This window comes from Pan troglodytes, chromosome 2, assembly GCF_028858775.2.
Source record: "Pan troglodytes isolate AG18354 chromosome 2, NHGRI_mPanTro3-v2.0_pri, whole genome shotgun sequence".
Classification (NCBI taxonomy): Eukaryota; Metazoa; Chordata; class Mammalia; order Primates; family Hominidae; genus Pan; species Pan troglodytes.
Window position 1 is genome coordinate 38,024,940 of NC_086015.1, and position 20,209 is coordinate 38,045,148.

Genomic DNA, 20,209 nt, shown 5'->3' on the forward strand with positions numbered 1-20,209 from the left:
CTCATCTCCAGAAGAACCGAGGGGAGCCTCTTCAACTGTCAATGAAGTGGGATGTGCTGTGACTCAATGCTGACCAGGACCTCCAAGAAGGCCTTGTGGAGCTTGATCAGAAACCCTGGCAGGCTGGGTGTGACATCAGGAGAGGGAGGTAGGAGAACAGCAAGAAAAAAAGCTTACTGGCAGGGGAGCTAAAGGGGTGTTGGAGGGTAGTGTGGTGTGGCTGGAGAAGGGTATATGGGAGAGAAGTCTGGATACTCAATAGAGATGAGTGGATTATGGCAAACCAAACCCAGATTGTACTATGTGTTCACTGGCTGGGATGTGGGGAAGTCAGTGGTTAGCTAATGTGTAGACCTCTTTTTGGGGAGTCTGATTATAGAATCAGTGTAGAGGCTGGAAATATAAGTATTATGTACTAAAATATGGCTTCCACTTCCAAAGTTGAGCCTCATGACCATGAGGATCTTTCTTGTAAAACAGCTGTGTTGAGTCAGCATGCATTGTGGAGTATAATCACAAAACAATTAAATGTTTTTTGGTTCTCACTGTTTTGCTAAATATATTTGGTAGAAGCAGTCCTTCCTCTAGCCTTGGTTGACAATTCAAGTGGGCTTAATGACTTCTTCAGTTACTCTGGGTAGTACAAGGTCCTCTGGGGTTAGTAATTCAATGTCCACTTCCTATGGAGGAGTCAAAACTTTGAACTCGGTTTAGTGTGATACATCCCCCATTTTGCATTTTCTGTTCTGCCAGCTAAGCGCTGCTGAGGAGAAGGAAGGAAAAGGAATGTGGATGGTTTCTTCTTGTCTCCTGTGACTTCAGTGCCTACCCTTCCTACCCCCAACTTGTTAATCACAGTTTCTGTTGGTCTAGGGTTTAAAGAATGGAGAAGAGGTGAGGAGCACAGGAGCATTTTTACTTGATGGGCACTGGTGCAGCCTGGCTAGCATTCTTTCTGACTCCTTCTCTTGGGGTTCTGCAGACATCCTGTGTTAGGTTGGGTGCAAAGTGGTGGGGAAATGTGGATGGGGAAGGATAGGAAGCCAAGTAAGGGTGTGGTTTCAGGCAAAATCCCATGGAGATTGAGTGGATTACGAAGGGCACTCTGGAGTGTAAATCACACCTCAGCGTTTGTCCTGATTTAAGGCAAAGAAGCTGGGCTTTCACGTACCTCCACCTATCCCATGAGGCACTGGCTAGGAGTAATAATGGGAGTGGAATATGCAGGGATCCAAATTCCCAGGGGCTTTCAGCAATTTCCTCCTGAAGGGAAAGCAACTTCAACTCGAACGCAACCCTCCAAAGAGAGTTGCAGATGCAGGCTGTTAGAAGCAAAAGCACATAGAAGCTGGGAAATAAACGGGCAAAAATGGTAAAAGGAATCCAAGGAATATGGTGATGTGCTGACAGTACCCTGGCATTTCTGGGAATGTAAGCCCTGCTACCCAACCTCCTCTCCTCTAGCTTGGCTGTCAGCTGTTAGTCTTGGGATTATTCAAGGAGGAGTCAGAAGTCCACTGTGACCCCAAACAGGGGAGGACATACCTCAATAAGTCATAGCACAGCTCTCTCTAAAGGAATTCTCAAAAATTCCATTCCAACTAGTGAACTACCAGCCCTTGTAAGTGGATTTGACAGTCTTGTCATTTTTGAGGAGGAGCCATTTCCTTTTTAAATGACAGAGGTGTTCTGCCACCTCCTTTGGAAGGTACCTGAGGGTAAACTTCTGTTTTTTATACCCTGTTACGCTTATTTCGTGTGACCTTCTATAGGAAGGATGTTTGGTTGAATCCATAAACACGCATGGAGCTCTGTGTTCTGGGCCCCAGGGAAGCTGGAAGTATCAAAGCTGGTGCCTCTATAGCTATTGGTCTAGTAGGGAAAGGGAACACTGAATACTTTGCCTTCCTCTCAGTTAACCAGCTTAGACAAGACAATCTGGCAGGAAATGATTTGAACCCATGGCAGAGCCCAAGACCTTTACATTTCTTTCTTTTTTGAACAGGGAAAGTGGGCACACCTCAGAAATTTTCTCAATAACTGAAAGAGAAGTAGGATCATCAGGTTTTGAAATGAGTGTTATTTTTCTCTCTTGGAGGTCAAGAAATTAAAAGAAAGCCCCGGTGTCTTTACAGAGCAAGCACAGAGGAGTCCAAATGTTAGAAAGGAAATTGGAGGCTCTGTCCAGAGCCTCTGCCAGACTCATGTAAGCTGAGGACTACAGAAGGAGTAAGCAAGTTTCCTCCACCAGTTCTGGAGTTTAAAAGTGGGGTAGGTGGAGGCTTGCAGGGGCTTTGACAGGCGCACAGTCTATTGTCCAGAAGAACCTGAGGGTTTGTATCCTCTATAGCATGGTGACCCTTAGCAACCATCACTATGTTGCTCTTGGTTCTCTGTTTCTGTCTGTAGCTGACTGAGCCCCTGCTTTAGGGTTTTGTGTTATGCCTCAGAATTGCAGGGGGTAGGTGGTATAGGTCGCTTTGGAGCCTCAACATCCTGATTTCAATTTAGGCTCTGCCACTTCCAAGTTCTGTATTTCCGAATATGTCTGTCAGCCTCTCTAAGCCTTAGTTTCCTTGTCTGTAAAATGGGGGAAACGATGCCTACCTTTCAGGATTGTGGTCAAGATGAAATGAGCTATCATGCGGGTAAAACCTCCAGGACATGGTAGAGGCTCTGTAATTGTCCTTTTTTACTCCCTTGCCTTGCTGTTGGAATGTTGTGGGGTTTGGAAAGGAAGGTGAGAATGACTTTCTTCCTCTCCAGAGCAGCTACAACCTGTGATCTGGGGGCAGGGAGACTCAGCTGTGAAAAAGCCAGCCTCATTTTGGTAGTTGGCAATGGTCCTAGGATGCCTGAATTCTGTGGCAGGGGAGACCTGCAGGGCTCATGCTGCAATGCCCCAGGTTGAATAAATGGGGTAAAGGAGACCAAGAGAGCTGAAATGACTTGCCCAGGACCACAAAGCCAGTGAGTGGCAGAGCTGGGGTCAACCCTTTGTTCTGTGTCCCTGCATTGGCCCAGCCACCATGTCTTAGGAGAGCAGAGCACGTGCTTGTAAAGTAACTCCTGGCTCCAGGGTGCACAGTTGGACCTCACTCTTTACCCCATAAAGTCTTCTGTTACATGGGGAGCAGTGGTCAATTTCCAAACCAGGTAGATCAGCATGTTTCTCACTCCAGGAAGGTTTCCTGACCTCCTAACATCAAGGCAGGTGGCCCTGCTGGTTTCTCCTGGGATTCCTGTGCCCAATTTGTATGTTTGTTTTTGTACTCCCTGCCCTAGACTATGAAGACATGATCTAGACTTTCTTGTTCCTCGTTGTGTGTCTAGGGCCTTCTGTATGCCCTAGGACTGAGTAGACCTCAATAATTGTGTGTATGGGTGAATGACTAGGCCAGTTGGGTCCATTCTGCTGTTGCTTCCCCTCAGGTATTTTAGGCCCCAGTTTGAGTGTGAGTCTACCAGCAACTGCCTTCATCAGGAATGACTTCCTAGCCTCCTTGGGAAGCACCAGCCTGGGCACTGATGACAGGAACTCTAATGGTTTTTGGCCTAAGCTAGTAAAGACACATAGCATTGCTCACCTGGCTTCTTTCTACCTCTGAAACTTGGAGAATGACTTGAGTAGATGTAAAATGTACTCACCAAGACAGATGTTCAATATCTAGAATTGCAAGCCTACCAGAAGCTCTCCAAGTGCTGGGTAGTGTCCCCCACTGGGCTGCTTCACATGGGCCTATCCACCCTGATCACTTAGCACCCTGCCAGTGAATACCCACTGTCTGTTGGCTTGGTGGCTTTGCCTCTGTGTAGGAAGGGGGATGAGCTAGCTGCTCAGAGCTCAGTCAGCATCAGCTTTCTCAGACCTGGGGGAGGGTCTCAGGGGAATGGTGACTCACTTAGAACAGGCTTCATTGCACAGAATGCCCTGTCCTGTGTTAAGCAGAGCAGGAAGCTTTAACTAGATCATTGCATCTTCCCCCAGGAGGCAGCTAGCAAAGGTGGGAGGTGCGTAACATGGATGGGCTGCAGTGATTCTATAGAAATGGCAAGGAGAGACAGCTCTGAGATGGATTATGAGGGGAAAAATCCTCAGGGTTCACTGGACTTGTTGGGGGTTGGAGTAAGCATTGAGGAGGGCAGAGGAGAGAGAGGAATAAGATGAAACTCTGGGGAGGAACAGAGAGGCAGAGATGTAGTGATTAAAGTCTAATTGTTTCATGGCTTTTTCTTAAAACCACATTTTATTTGAAACTCACAAACTTCTGCTTCAAATTGTTTCATTGGTTATATTTGTCCTTGCTGCAAAATTTTGCAAATGAGACTAAATTCTCTGTAATGATATTTCTTTGTTGCTGTGATCATGCTTTTACTCAGCATAACAAATAGGCAGCTTGTTCAGAGTGAGGGTGGCTGCTGGGCTTCTAAAAACCTGGGAAATTCAAGAAGGAGAGTACATGACTTCAGCAAAACCTTATCACTGCACAGGTGGGGGCAACACTTGCTTCTTAGTCCAAGATCCTTTTTCTTTCCCTCCCTCCCTCCCTTCCTTCCTTCCTTCCTTCCTTCCTTCTTCTTTCCTTCATTATTCCCTCCCTCTTTCTCTCTCTCCCTTCCTCCTTTCCTTATTCATTCATCAAACATTTATTGAGCATCTACTATGCACCAGCTGGGATACAGCAATACATAAGACAAATATAGTTCATATCCATCTAGCATAGATATGGTAGGAGCTGAGTCATTGCATTCATTTATTTGTTCAATAAACATTCATAGAATACCTAATATTTGCTTATCTCTGTTCTAGGTATCAGGAATGCAGGGATGAACAAGAGAGAACAACAAATTCCCTTTGCTTTTGTGCAGGTTATAATCTGGGTGGGATGAGATGTTAAGCAAGGAGGTTCATAAAATAAAAATATAATGACACAGTTTGAAGTTTGCATAGTGGTCCAATCCACGTGGGTATCTTTCCTTCATTGGCTCAAGTTTCATGAATATGTTCATCCTGGAGCTATGGAAATGCACTCAAGAGGGGGTGGCTTCCTGGAAGGGAACATAAAATCTCAAGTTAATGTCTTACTCCCGTTCTGGTCATTCTTCCTTATCACAAAGAAGACTCAAGGGATTAGTGAGGCCCTTCAAAACTGTGTTGTGGGAAAACCAAAACCAGCGGTGCAAATAGTGAATTGCAGCCTCAGTTGGGACTCTTATTCTCATTGATTGAAGTGGTTTTATTATATTCCCAGTGGCTCCAGTCCTAACCTAGAAACCTAAGCCCTATACCTGCTGGGACAGGGTTCTGACATTTTATGGCAGAGGTAAGGTAGAAAGAGCCATATACATGATTGGTTTTACAATAATATTTCTGTAGCAAAATGATTTAAATACAAGAGGCGAACACCCAGCGCTCTTCCCAAACACCTTGTAGTAAGAAATAGAAGGCCTCTAAGACCTCATTCTCATGTCTACCCCTCACAGTGGTATCACACCAGACAGAGCAAGCATAGAAGCCCCAAAGGCACTGACTACTTTCTGTCTACAGGTTTTTAGACAAACCACTTCTTCTCTCTTCCCCTATAAATAATGCTGATGTCACAGGGTTTTATGAGCATTTAATGACACATGCCTCATAAAAAGTATTTTATAATCAGTAAAGCACTGAATTTATTACTGTTATTGGGTTATAGCAGTAATGTGGTCCTTGGTTCTCACTTTTGCAAATACAGAACCCTTAGGGGATTTGTTGCAGATTAGGTTTTCCAAAAATGGCCACAATAGCATCCTCCATCTCACGTGTGCATCATCCTTTTTTCTTTTTTTTTGAGACAGAGTCTTGCTCTGTCGCCCAGGCTGGAGTGCAGTGGCGTGATCTTGGCTCACTGCAAGCTCCCTCCCGGGTTCATGCCATTCTCCTGCCTCAGCCTCCCGAGTAGCTGGGACCACAGGCGCCCGCCACCATGCCTGGCTAATTTTTTGTATTTTTAGTAGAGATGGGGTTTCACCATGTTAGCCAGGATGGTCTTGATCTCCTGACCTTGTGATCCGCCTGCCTCGGCCTCCCAAAGTGCTGGGATTACAGGCATGAGCCACCGTGCCTGGCCTTCACGTGTGCATCTTCAATATGACCTTGCCATGCCTTTCTCAAGAGAGAATTTTCTTCATCTCCTTGACGCTTAGTTGACTCCAGACTGCTTTGACCAATAGCACAGTGACCCTGTGCCAGTTCTGGGGTGTAGCCCTTAGCCAGCCTGGTAATTTCTGCTTCCTGACTCTTGGAGCCAGCTGCCATATAAGAAAGAAGTGTGACTATCCTGAGACCACCAGATGATAGGCCATGTGGAGAGAAAGAAAGGCCAAGGAGCAAAAAGGTATACTAAACATGAGTGAAGAAGCCATCTTGGAAGTGGATTTTCCAGCCCTGGCTTCCCAGATTCCCAGCTGAAATCTGGAAATCCCAACCCACTGAATTGTGGAAAAATAAAATAAATGTTGTGTGAACACACTAAGTTTTGAGGCTACTTGGTTATCCAGCAATAGAAAACGAAATAGTTACTTTTTTCCTCTTCTGGGTTTTGTGTATCTTTTTCCCAAGGACTTGCTAATTGTATTGAATTGCGAAAAGCCACAGACTTTTCCAGCCCAGGAGGTCTGGTGTTCAAACCTGGACTCAGTCATCTTTTAGCTGTGTGTTCACATAACACTTTGAACTTCATTCAGCTTTTAAATCTATTATAGGGCCTTATAAGGCCTCCTAAAGATGCGGGGAGGCCACAATGAGCCAGTCCATTGAAAGTGCTTTGTAGCATTGTTTGGTCCTAAGTATGCTGTCAGGCATATGTTGTCAATCAAAAGAACCCACTGAAGCTCTGTGAGACACCTGCTGGTCAGTTCCACATCCCTGGTGAGGCTAGTTCCCTTTGGCATTTGTGTTTGATACATTCTGGGCCTACTTTTGAGATGGGACGGGGCAAAGCCTGCGTGGGACTGCATAGTGTGGAGGCTTCAGATGCAGCTCAGGAGTGCTGAGTACTTAGTGCATGTGCCAGGCCTGTCTGTAATTTCTAGACTACTTCTTGAATAGCAAACTCTTAATACTTCTATTTCACAGATGAGAAAACTGAGACTCAGAGAAGCTGATGTGGCTATACTAGTAATGACAGAACCAGGACAAGAAGTCAGATTCCTAGTCACCAAGTCCAGTAAGATTTGGGGCAATCACTTAGAATTTTTGACTTCAGCATAAGGTAAAGAAGATAAGAAAGTATCCAAGAGGCATACAATTTTAATCTGAAAGCATTGCAATATGATGACTCCTTAAACAACATAAGAAATTTGGAGTTCCTTTAAAGCTGCAAACACCAGAAGTTTACTCCTTCCAACTCATCATTCTTGGCAAAGTAGGCATAAATGGCACCTTATTCCTTCCATTTCCAGTTGGAGGTTCTTCTGTTTTGAGCATGTGTGTTCCTCTTTTCTGGAAGTTTTTCTTGACAGAAGCAGAGAGGTTTTTGACAAACAACTTTAATATTCTTTGTGTCTGTGTGGCTGGCTCTAATAATCCTGCAAGCTTACAGGGTCACTGTTAAGATTAAATCTGAGTCATCGGAGGCAGATGTTGACACATCATTATTTAAATCCTGAGCTGCTGAAGGACTCTCATCCCCATGAGCTATGATTCACTGTCCAAACGAACACCCCAAATTCCACATAGCTTGCTGAGCAGGGACTCTGGACTCCATTAGGGGAAAAAGTTTGCCTTGCTTTGTGTGGTGAGAAAGGACTACTTTCTGTTGCAGAGGAAGCGTGGCCTACAGGGAGAAAGAGTGTTTCAGAAGACCTAGGCTCCTGTCTCATCTCTTGCTCTCGGCTTTCTTTTATTACCTGCTCTCATAAACTTTCCCGTAATTTACACTTGCATGTTTACTTATATGTTATTGTTTTTTATTTTTTATTGAAGTATAATTTTTAAAGTAAAATGTGTTAAGTGTCCAGCTTGATGAAATTTTACAAATGTATACTCTAAGTCAGCACCATGCATATGACAACATGGAACATTTTCACCACCCCAGAAGGTTCCCTTGTGCCCCTTCCCGATCAATAACCCTTCAAGGTAACTGCTGTTCTGACTTGTGATGCCATGGATCAGTTTCCTCAGTTCTAGAATTTCATGTAGAAGTCACATGGCACATACTCTTTTGTATCTGGCTCTTTTGCTCAGAAAAATACCTGTGACATTTATATGTGGTGTTGTGGATATCAGTGATTTGTTCCTTTTTATTGCTGAGTATTATCCCATTGTATGACTAGACCAAAATTTGTTTATTCATTCTCCTGTCAATGGATACCGGTTTGTTTTCAAACTTTGGCTATTATGAATAAAGCTGCTGTACCTATTCTTGTATACATATTTTGTAGACATATGTTTTCATTTCTTTTGAGTAAATACCTAGAAATAGGATTGCTAAGTCATAGAATAGGCTGGTGTATGTTCGACTTTATCAGAAACCATCAAATAGTTCTTTCTAACACTTAATGTTTTCAGTCTTTTAAAATCTTAGCCCTTCTTGAGGGTGCCTACTAGTATCTCAATTTAATTTTCATTTTTCTGATGAATATTGATGCTAAGCACTTGTACTTATGCTTATTGACCATTTATATATCTTTTATTTTTGTGAAGTATCTGTGTAAATATTTTGCCCATTAAAATGGATTTTAATGGTAGAATGCATTAATAAAAATACTAGTCAAGGAATGGATTGCAGAACGAAGACAGAAAACTTGCAAGAGAGAGCCCTCAAGGGCAGCAGTAAAAACAATGGATACAGTTGTCCCCTTCTATCCTGTTTCCAACCCGTAATTGAGTGGAAGGCTTGAAGGATGCCATCGCTTGGCTTATTTAGAACAAAGAGATGCAAGTGGTAGGGATTGCAAACACACACACACACACACACGCACACACACACACAGCATTGTGGAAGGAAGATGAGCTTAAAGGTCAGAAAATCTGTGTTCCAATCCTAGGAGCTCAGGAAATATTATGAAAAGATGTCATTATCACACACTACTAGCACCACTGGTGCAGAAATAAAATAGCGTTTATTGGGGGAAAATTCTTAAGTAGCAGAGTACAAGCAATTCTCTGAACTCTCATATTCCTATAGTTTGGGCCAGGTCTAGGGGTGTGCAGCCCTGTGACCAAATTTCCAGAAAAGAGGAGATCCACCTCCATCAGGCTCCCTGTATTTATAGGTTTGGGGCAGGAAGAATATCTATGCAGCTACACAGCAATGGAGGCTTCTTGGTATCTTCAGGAAGAAGGAGCCTTGGAGCCCAGCAATTGGGTTGGTATCCACCTACACTTTTGTTGAGATAACTCAGACCTGTTGACCTTGCTGTTTGCTAAGTCACTAAAAATGGGAGACAAAACAAACCTTCAGAACTGTCTGGATTTGTCATTCAACAGGAGAGTTTTAATCAATGTAATCTCTCTGAGTCTCTGTTTTACCACGGATAAGATGGGGATAATACTATCTAGCATCTTGAACTATTTGAGGATTAGAAGCAATCATGTAAAATACCAAGCGCATTGCCTATGATCAAGTAAGAGCCTAACAAATACCAGTTTTCTTTATTTCAAGGAGAGAAAATTAAAATACTTGTTATCAATGTGAAAATTTTACACATATGGGAAATTTGGCTGGTTAGCTGACGCCAGCTCTATGCATGGCAGAGGCGTTTGCTCTCACTTGACATCACACTTCTCTATCTAAAACCTGGAAGGAGGCTTTTATGATAATGGCCTCTGGGGATTATAATGAGCGTGTGGCAAGGGCACATTTTCCTTATTTGCTGTGCAGCATTCATGTATTTGAGACTTTCGAGGTATAGTTGCTGGATGTTGGGGGAAGTAGCAATTGGATTGAAGCTGTATATTCCAGCACCCAAACAGTGGACTTTTGGATGGCCTAATTCGTGGAGGTGTACGTTATGAAATGCCAGATTTTCATAATGGAAACATAAGAGTATTAGAAAAAAATCAAAAGCTTTCCATGTATAATTCTCTTAATAAAATCTCTTGATTGTTTATTAAGGGATGTGGGTTGCTATGGTGACATAAAGGAGCAGAATTTGAAGAGGATTGAAATAGACATTCTAATAGGGACAGGTGTAGCTTATATACACTTAGAGAAAACATTGATTTTTAGAAACAGGCTTGAGATATTGTGTAGAGTGTTCTGTGGTATCAAGAAAACTTCCTGAGTTTCTGTGTCAGACCATCCTATTTTTTATAGGTTGCCCATTTAATCCCTTATTGCAATTTATTTCTCAGCTATAGTTGAGTTTGTTTATGTGTTCATTCATTCATTCATCAACAAATAGATTTTAATAGCACATATCTGCCCATTCTGAGGGGCATTCAAATATGTAAACATTTGGTCTCTTAGAGTGATTTCAGGAAGCAGCAGCACATCCCTGTCACTGGCTGACTTTCCTCACTGAATTAGTCTGCCTTCAATCACTGTATTCAGTGACTTCAATACTAGGGAAATTTAATATAAAGACTTATTAAGCTATGATAAGATAGTGTATCCAAAGATGGAAAAAGAACACCAAAACGTACCCAGGGAAAGACAAGTGTGAAGGTTAGTATTCAGATCTCATAGAAGAAGATCTTCAATTGCAGGGTCCTGGATAATGACGTTTGCTTGGTTGCAGTGGCCACAGCTAGTCTGCATAACTGGGCAAACAGCAACAACCTTATGGGGCACAGGTAAGCTGAGGTTGGGAGGTGTGCAGCAGGGCTTTGTGGGGATGCCACTACAGGAACAAGGCCCAGACTATGCAGTGACTGACTGGAGGGCTGCAGCAAAGTGGTTACTGAGCCTGGGCCAAGGCTGCAAGATTTCTGGAGAAGCCTGCTTTGGGTGTGCAGCTGGGGCAGAGCACCCCCGGACAATGTCCCCATCCACATGTTCTGCTGACAGAACATGCAGCTGAAGCTAGAAAAAGCAAAACAGCAAGCAGAATCAAAAAGAGAAGCCCCTTCCTTCTGCAATGTCCTGCCATCGCCCTCTACTGACAAACCTTGACATTGTGCTTACCATAAAGGAGAAATGCTGCGAGTCCAGTTCATTATGGCAGAGCAGGCATTGAAGGGTGAGTTTGGAGCTTCAAAGCAATACATCAATAAGTGGCCAACTGTCTTGGTTGTGGTTTATCTTGTGAAATTATTGTAACATATTTGAATTCCATTCCCGTCCCCAGAGAGGCTTCATTGACTGTGAAGCTAGGAGGTGGTTCAAGGGGGTTCTAAGAGCAAACTCTTTAGAGAGGATGACACCCTGTGGCTCTGCCCAGGAGGAAGGCCTGGAATGCAAGCCTAGGTTGGTAGCAGTCATTTGAACTCAGTGTTTTCCTGCTGAAAGGTAGTTTATATTCATTTGGTTTACAGACTTGGAATCCCAAGGACATGGGTTTGAGTCTCAGCTTGTGTGTTCAGATACCAGTGTGTGCCTAAGGGTACTCCAGGATCCAGCTCCAAAGTTACAGACTTCCTGGTCATATCATAGCTTTAGCCAGCCATTCCCTAAATCAGGAGTCAACACATTTTTCCTGGAAAGGGCCAGATAGTAAATATTTTAGGCTTTGCAGTCCATATGGTCTCTGTCGTGACTACCCAATCCCCCTCTTTGTAGCACAAAGGCATCCATCGACAATGAGCAAACGAATGAGTTTGGCTCTGTGTGGGGAGGTCCAGTATTGGACCTAATGGCTGGGACCAGTGTGTACCTAGGGACACCCTGGCTCTTGAGCTAGACTGGCTTCTCCCTTTTCAGAGGAAATTTTGTCTCAGGTTTCATTGACCTGCCCTGTGGTGGGCCTTGGTTGGAGTCCCTGAAGATATCCTAATAAACTGCCTTATCTTTAAATCTGGAGGGGCCAGGGTTGGGGATCTTGGCTGCTTCCTCCCTAGGATGTTCCAGGCTTTTTATTAGGTTGGTGCAACAGTTATTGCGGTTTTGCCATTGAAAGCAATGGCAAACACCACAATTATTTGTGCATTAATCTAATATTTAAACTTGGTCTTTAGGGTACAGCTCTACAAACCCAGTAAAGTGGTAGCTTTTGCTAAGTTGCTAAAAAGCAAGGTGTTATTAGCCCCCGCAAAGGGGGCTGTGGGACAAAGAAATCCTCTTCCCTGTTTAAGCAGTAGCATGACCATACAGCCTCAACCATACCTGGCCTTATGGCTGCCATAGCTACCAAAGGTAAAAAGTTTTCACTATAGGCAAAGGATCATCTGTTGTTGTCACCTGTGCATTTTCTTGGCCCAGAGAGGACACCATACGTACTCCAGGAAATAAAAGGAAATTTACATTTTAAGGTACTTTACATTTTAAGGAAACACAGGAGCCAATAAAGTGAAACATTAAACGAATCACCTAGTGGGCAGAGAGGGGGTGAAGCTTCCCAGGCAGACATGTGCCAACATGCCTCAGTTCTGGGCTGGTTTGTGAGCTTGGTAGCTGGTCACTCACCTCACCAGCTCATATGACAAGGTAGCCAAAGCATCCTTGCCTTTTCCTGTGCCTTTTTTTTTTTTGGTTCTATTTAAATTCTGGGGCAGAATGGTTGATGCCAAGATATTTATGCCCTTTTGATAACTGCTGCTTAAGCTGCTTCTTGACAGACAAATTCTAATTAAACAAGTATAATAAGTTGCAGAAACACAACAGCTCTCAGCGCTTTTCCTGTGGCATGTCACATCTGAAAAAGCCACATCCTGTAACTTGCAGATACATTTTTAGGAACTGCCTCTGTAAAGTTGCTGTGGCTGTTTCTCCAGAGATGTTGGTTAGCTTAACACCTCCTCCTTTTTTTTTTTTTTTGGGAAAAACTATTTTTAGGCAGCAAATTAATTGTAGGGAAGTTCAGGTCAAAGAGATTTGTATTTTTATACGGTAAATTCTGTCCTTGTCTTAGGAATGTTACAACAGCCAATTAAGTGGCTGAGTTGGGATTTGAACCCTGGTCTTTCTGGCACGATACACTACAGGAAATAAAGGAAAATGGGAAGCAACAAAAACAACAACGTAGTCTGGTGCTTCGTTTTGGATATAAGATGTAACTTGGATTTGAGGAATGGAGGGTAATTACAGTGGTCATATCCAGTAAACTATCAGAAATCTGGGCCCGGAACTTGGGTGGCAAGTGCAGAGCAGAGATTTCACTGTGAAAGTCTCCAGTTTTGGGCTTCATTCATTCATCCAATACCTTTTGTTTAACCTAATTAAATGACATTTTTACAGGTTGTAGTGGAAGAAGCATTAAAGTGGAATCCCTTCCTCCCTCCTTCCCCTTCCTCCCTTCCTCTCTTCCTCCCTTCCTCCTTTCCTCCCTTCCCTTCCCTTCCCTTCCCCTCCCCTCCCTTCCCTTCCCTTCCCTTCCCTTCCCCTCCCCCTCCCCCTTCCCCTCCCCCTCCCTTCCCTTCCCTTCCCTTCCCTTCCCTTCCCTTCCCTTCCCTTCCCTTTCCTTTCCTTTCCTTCCATTTTCTTACCCAGGCTGGAGTGCAGTGGCATGAATGATCACAGCTGATTTCATCCTTCAACTCCTGGGCTCAAGCAATCCTCCTGCCTTAGACTCCCAAGTAGCTGGGACTACAGGTACACACCACCATGCCTGGCTAAGCTAAGCTTTCTATACTGAGTTTTGCCTTTACACTTGCTGTGTGCCTTTGGGCAAGTCATTTAACGTGTCTGACTCTGGAAAGACTGTGAATTTGGAGGGAGTGGTAGGCATTTAGGCTAACCTGTGCTTGTTCACATGGTGGGCATGGGTTTCCAAGACAGCATGTGGAAGCAGCTCAGATCTCTTGAGGCCCAGTCTCAATGCCTCTTCTGTCATATTCCATTGATCAAAGCAAGTCACAAGGACAACCCAATGGGAGGAGCTGCAAAATAACATTGTGAAGGAAGGAGAGAGGAGAATTATTGCAAGCCATCTACACTGAGCTAATTTTCATCCTGGGATCCTCAAGGAAAACAAGTGGTTAATATAATGTGGTGATTTGGGCATGTGATGTTCTGTGTGTGACATTAGCTAGGAGGATGAGCAGGCCAAGAAAGTAGAGAAAACTGTGGACAAGGAATCAAAACTTACCAGTTGCTTGGCCTTAGACAAAACACTTGGACTGTTAGAAGCTCAATTTTTTTGTCCTAAGGTTCCAAAAACCTTTATTAAGCCTGTTCTATTCTAGGCACTAGAGCCATAGATAGAAAAAAATGAATGATTCTTGTGAGTTTTTCTGTGTGTCTATCAGTGATTTTGGGAGTGACAGTTGTTAATTCCAGCCAGTTTTGGCAATAAAGGGTTATCTTGTTTAAAAGACACTGGTACCTTGCTTGCTGTTCAGGTCAGCTTTGAGCCTGGCTTACTGGACCACTGTTTTGTTGAGGGAGCTCTGAGTAATGGCAGACAAACATTTCTGTCTTACACTCTGAGGCAGGCATTTCCCCATGGGAAATCTTCTCTTGTTACCTTAACTTTTGAATTGCTCGACCCCTTTGGGGGTTGGTAAAGTCTTCAAGTGCATCTATATCCTGCTCACTTGTCCTGGTTGATTTTCAACTTTGTTTTCCAGCTGTGAAAAACATATGTACGTATGGCAGTAATTGGGAATTTAATAATTTTTGATGTTTCTTGTGGTGTTTGGGAAATCCACTGAGAAGTATATATATTTTTTCAGTGTTTCCCCTTTCTGTGCTAAAACTCTGCTAAAACTATTCATGAATTTTATTTTCTCCCTCTCCCCTCCCCTCCTCTCCCCTCCCCTCCTTTTCTTTTCTTTCCTTTCCTTCCTAGCACAAGGCAGGCTAACTTTGAAGTTAGGTTTCCTTTTTGGAGGGTACGTGTATTGGTTCCTTATTTTCTCCTTTTGTTTTCATTTTTATAGTGTTCTTTATTAGTTTTTCCAAGTCATTTTAGAAACAAAAAAAGAAACGTAGAACCACCACCACCACAACAAAACACCACAGTCAGAGATTCAAACAATCTGAGAATTTTCCTCTTCTCTTTTCTCTTCTCCCTTGGGAACCTATGCACCTCCACAGATTCATGTACTATTCATGAACAGGTGATTCACACATCAACATATCCACATATCCAACACTAACATGGACTCCAGGCCCAGAGTTTCCCTCTTGTCTTTATGCATCAATATGATCCAAACCAAAGCTGTCATCTTTGTTCTGAAATCACCTTCTCCTCCTGGAAGTCATTGTTTCTGTTATTTCTTCCTCAAGTGGTCATTTTCAATGTTTCTTCCCTCAGTTCACCTCAGTAGCATTTCCACCATTCTTTTCCCACTGTCTAAACCCTCATCCACGGCTGTTTATTTCAGCATTTTAACTTTTCTCCACCCTTTCACCAGCACCACACACTCACATTGTTGAAGATAGTCATTGGTGAACCTGACTTTATCATTTTGTATTTTTTATGGTGACTAGCACAGTGCCCACATTAAATGGACCTTCAATACACATATATTGAGTTAAAATGAATTAATCTTTTAATTACATGCAAAATCAAATAATATTGTCACAAATTTGGAAAATAGAAGAAAGAAACAGAAAACACCCATAAATCTATCATCCCAGCACACTGTTCCAATGACTGATATATTCTTTCAGTTTCCTCCACCCCCATCTTTATATGTGGTTTTCAAAGTTGTCATTGTTACTCCAGTGGTCCACATACAGCACACAGAGAGTTTCTCAGCCCTGATACTAAAGTCTACACAATAACAATTAATGTGGCTCATCAAATATTTCCAGCTGTCTGCCTTCTTGGCACATGGCAGGATTGTACTTCCATCCTTGTGGTTAAGCAAGGTTATGTGATCAGTTTTGGCCAATAAATTAATTGCTGGTATGAGATTGCTCCATCACCCCCTACCCGGGAACATTCTTTCAGATAGTGGCTATTCCATCAATGGTGGTCCTAGAGTGAGACAATGATCTGGAGGAACCCCCAGGAGACCCATGATGGACATGAAGTGGGAGTGAGAAATAAAGGTTTGTTATTTTAAGTCACTAAACTTTTGAGCTTATCTGTTATTGCAGCAACACCTTATCTCAATCTGACATATAGTTCACACCATCTGGGAGCTAGAGAAAACCTGAGAGATTTTCTGGCTTAATGCCATCATTTTATAGATAGAGAAATTGAGGCTCAGAGAAGCAAAATGATCTGTTACACAGAAAGTCAATGTTGGCACTGGTTGGAGCCCAGATCTGCTGTCTGCCTGAATATTTTTCCTGTTCAGCAGGATTCTGGGCCCTGCATGAGGCCAGCCTCAAGTGATGCTGCCCTGATTTTCCTCCGCTTTGTGGTAGCAGTTCTACTGCAGACTATGTAGGGATCAGCTGTCCCTGGGGTCTGGGTCACTGGCCTGCTCTAATTTTATACCTTGACAGATCATTTGCAAGTGCCCCGGGGTCCACTTTTGGAACCCTCCACAAAATGCCATGACGCAGGTGCCCATGTCAGCACTACAGCAGTTAGAAAAATGCTTCCTTTTGCAGATGGTGGCTTTGAATTGTATGCAATGGCATCTCTGTACAAGTGAAAGTTCAACAATTCTACTTTGGAATTATCTGATGGTGATGAAATTCTCAAATTCAAAGGTATGAAGATAATTAGGACTCTTGTTAATCATTCTGCATCTCTTTTCCCATCCCCACCCCCAGCAATGAGATTCACACAGATTAATTACTGCCTGCTATAAATAAACGCAGAGAAAAGCAATCTGCATAGGAGAGGCAGAGAGTAACTGTCATTTAATATATCACAGCTTTCCGCACACCTGTTTCCCCCTTGCTGTTGCCACGGAAACCACACTTTATAGGAGAAGCTATGCATAATTAGCATGGATGGAGGTCTATATCAATCAGAATAATTTGGAAGAATACTAAAAGCCCAAAGGAGCAGGCAAAACTACTTGTCTCAGTAGGAAGGAATCAGACCTCCACTGTGTAGTAAATGAGGAGGCAGTTACAGTAGAAAATCAGCAAAATTAGCACTTCTGGGTCAGCTGAAAAACAGGCAGACAGCCTTACTCCACTAGAGAGAAAGAAAACTTTGTCATCGAGTTAGGTTCTATTTCTTTTAAGTGCTATTTAGAGTCACACAAAGGAAATACAGAGCCAAACAAACACATAAGTATATTTTGAGGCGATGCGACTCCGATGACAGGACCTGTACTTCTGAAGGGCAGGCTCTGCACATCTGGGGAGCCCCTGCTGCAATATTAGGCAGTGAGACTGGGGCTCCAAGACTCCAGCTACGGGAGGGGCTGCTGAGTGTGGGCTTCCTTTAGGGAACAGTGAGTGGCTTTCAATCAAGGTATGGGATTTTATGAGTAGCTGGAATCATTAGGTTTTTGTTGGTGGTGGTGTTTGTTTTTTTTAAGTGACGGAAGGGAGTTTGGAAACAATCTAGTTCAAATACCCTAGTTCTAAGAGGAGAAATGGGAATCACAGGAGATGCAACTTGCCCAAGGTTTCAAGGCCAAATGGTGGCCTATCTTGAACCAGGACTCAGCTCTCTGGTTCTCATTTAGTACCATTTGCCGAGGCCACGGATCTGACCACCACTGAGTTGGTCATCCTGATCAGAAATTCTTAGATTTTTTATTACAGAGGGAAGGAAACTGAGTACCTGGCATAATAAGTCATTCAGATGTTAGCTTTTCTAGTCTCAGACAATTTCCCCTTTTGTGTAGACATGCAAATTCATTTCTTTATTGAATCATTCATGCAGCAAACATTCATTAAGTAAAATGAAATATTATATTCTTTGAGGTAACACAGAAAACTTTCTGTAAACTCTAAATTTTCAGAGTTGAGATTAGATTACTGTTTATATTAATTAATATACATCCATTCATTCATTCAACATTTATGTATTGACTGCCTACTATAAATAACTCTATTCTAGGTGCTACAATACAGCTGTGAATAAGGCATGAAGATCTGTGGCTCATGGAACTTGCATTCTAGTGGGCAGAGACAGATCTTAAATGGAAAAACAAATTAATAAGATAATTTTAGGTGGTAGATAAGGTCAGTGAAGAAAATAAAGCAGGGTAATGGGCTAGGGTTAGGAGTGTGGATCTTATCCTAATTGTAATGAGCAGCAATCAGAGGGTTTTAAGCAGGAGAGTGATGTGATTGAAATAGTTCCGTGTCTTGCTCTCCAAGCAGGATTTGAGGTCACTGGTCTGGGGGATTGTAGCTACCTATCAGTCTCAGGCCAGTAGAGACCATGGGCCTGTGCCCAGAAGCTCACTGTTGCCTTTACAGTAGTCCTGGGGAATGATGGTAAAGGAAGCATAGCTTAGGTATATGTCTTCCCTTTCCTCTTTCACCTTTTCTTCGTTGCTCATTCTATACTTTATCTCTTCATGAGCCTGCTAATAAGTAAAATAATAAAAGTGAGAATGATAACAGTGATGAAAAGGCATAATAAACTTTTATAAAATGTTCCCTTACCATATGCCTGCTAGTGTGAATATTGCTGTGTGGTGTTTAACTCATTAACTCTTCAAAATGTAGAAACTATCATTAAGTTGATTTTACAGGTGAGAAAGCTAAGGGGGAGATTAAGTAGTTTTTCCAAGGTCAACTACCTAATTTAATGGTGGTGCTAGGGTTTGAAAAAAAAGCTATCTGTCCTTAGAATCTATGTTGTTAACCTCTCTGCTAATTGGATCAGTCAGTAGTGTCAACATGTTAATAGAGAAGGTTTAAGTCCTTCAGCCCCCACAGTAAGAAAAGTGGGTAGAAGGAAAGCATAAACATTTTGTGTCTACTATGTGCAGAAAAATATGTTAGGCACAATCATCCCCTTTGGTCTTCATAAGAGCCACTTCAAATTATCTCAGAAATTAATAAATCTTGCAACAATGCTGAAAGGTAGGTATCATGTACCCCATCTTTAAGATTAAAAAACAGAGGTTCAAAGATGTGAAATAACTTGAATAGGAGCTGCCGAAGTTTGACCTTTGGCCTGTGGTACTCTAAGGAAAGCCATCACAGTGGAGGTTTAGGGCAGGCCTGCCTGGGAATTTGGGTGTGCCTTCGTGGGTGTCAAGGATGTCCTCGAGGCAGCCAGGCAGAGGACCTGGACTGACTGTAGCTCCTAGTCAATTGTCTTTGGCCATAGTAGCTTCTTATGGGGGTCTTTAGTGGACCTGGGGTTTAGAGCATAGTGGGATCTGCATGCACATCTGCTAACCCCTGCAGGAAGCTCCATGTTCATGCTGAGTGTGGCTGCAGGGCTCTATCTCATTCACCAGGTACACAAGAGAAGCTTCCTCCTACTTGGGGTGTCTAGCAAGCTCTGACTCAGGTTGCTTCTTTGAAGACTGTATTTGGTCCCTGCTGGCTCAACACAACCCTCAGGTTTTTGCCTCCACTTAGCCCCCTCAGTGATGGTGGATTTCCCAGGTATCTTCCTGCCACCAGTGGGTCACTCCTTTGCTCCAAGATTCCATCTTTGCCAAGTGCACCAGCTGTTAGAATGACATCCTCTAAAACTAGTCCTGGCTAAGAAGCCGTGGTTAACATGCTCTTTAGCTGAAGGCTTTAAGCTATACCCTTACACATTTCAGAGCCTGCCTGAATTGAGCCCTGTTTGCCAAGCCTCCTTTCCCCACCCCTGCGCTCCATCTATCCAGCTTCAATTCCATCTTGACTCTTTATTGTCCTCTTTGTTTGGCGATTGACTTAGTATCCTTGCCCTTGAGCTGGCACCCACACCCTAATTAATCCAGTCAGAGCCACTCCATCTCTCAAGCTTGCAAGCTGGGGATGGTTGGAAGACAGAGTTATCTAAGAAACTAAAAAAGACTGCTGTCAGCCCCAGTCAGTGTGGAGGACATGAAGATGCATCCTGGAGATCCTTGGTGTGGCTGAAAATGTTAAAATGACCCCTTGGTCCAGTTCCACCTCCAGGGAGCACAGATGAACAGCCTGTGCCTGAAAGCAGTTGCCCAATGACACTGGGCTTGTGAAGAAACCATCCAGTGCTCTTTCGCCACAACACGTGGCCAAGTGGAGCTCTGTCCAGTTGCATAGGCAGTGGAGTGCTGGGTGTTCCTTCATGGATAGCATCTGACACAACTTAGCTATCTGTATCAGTT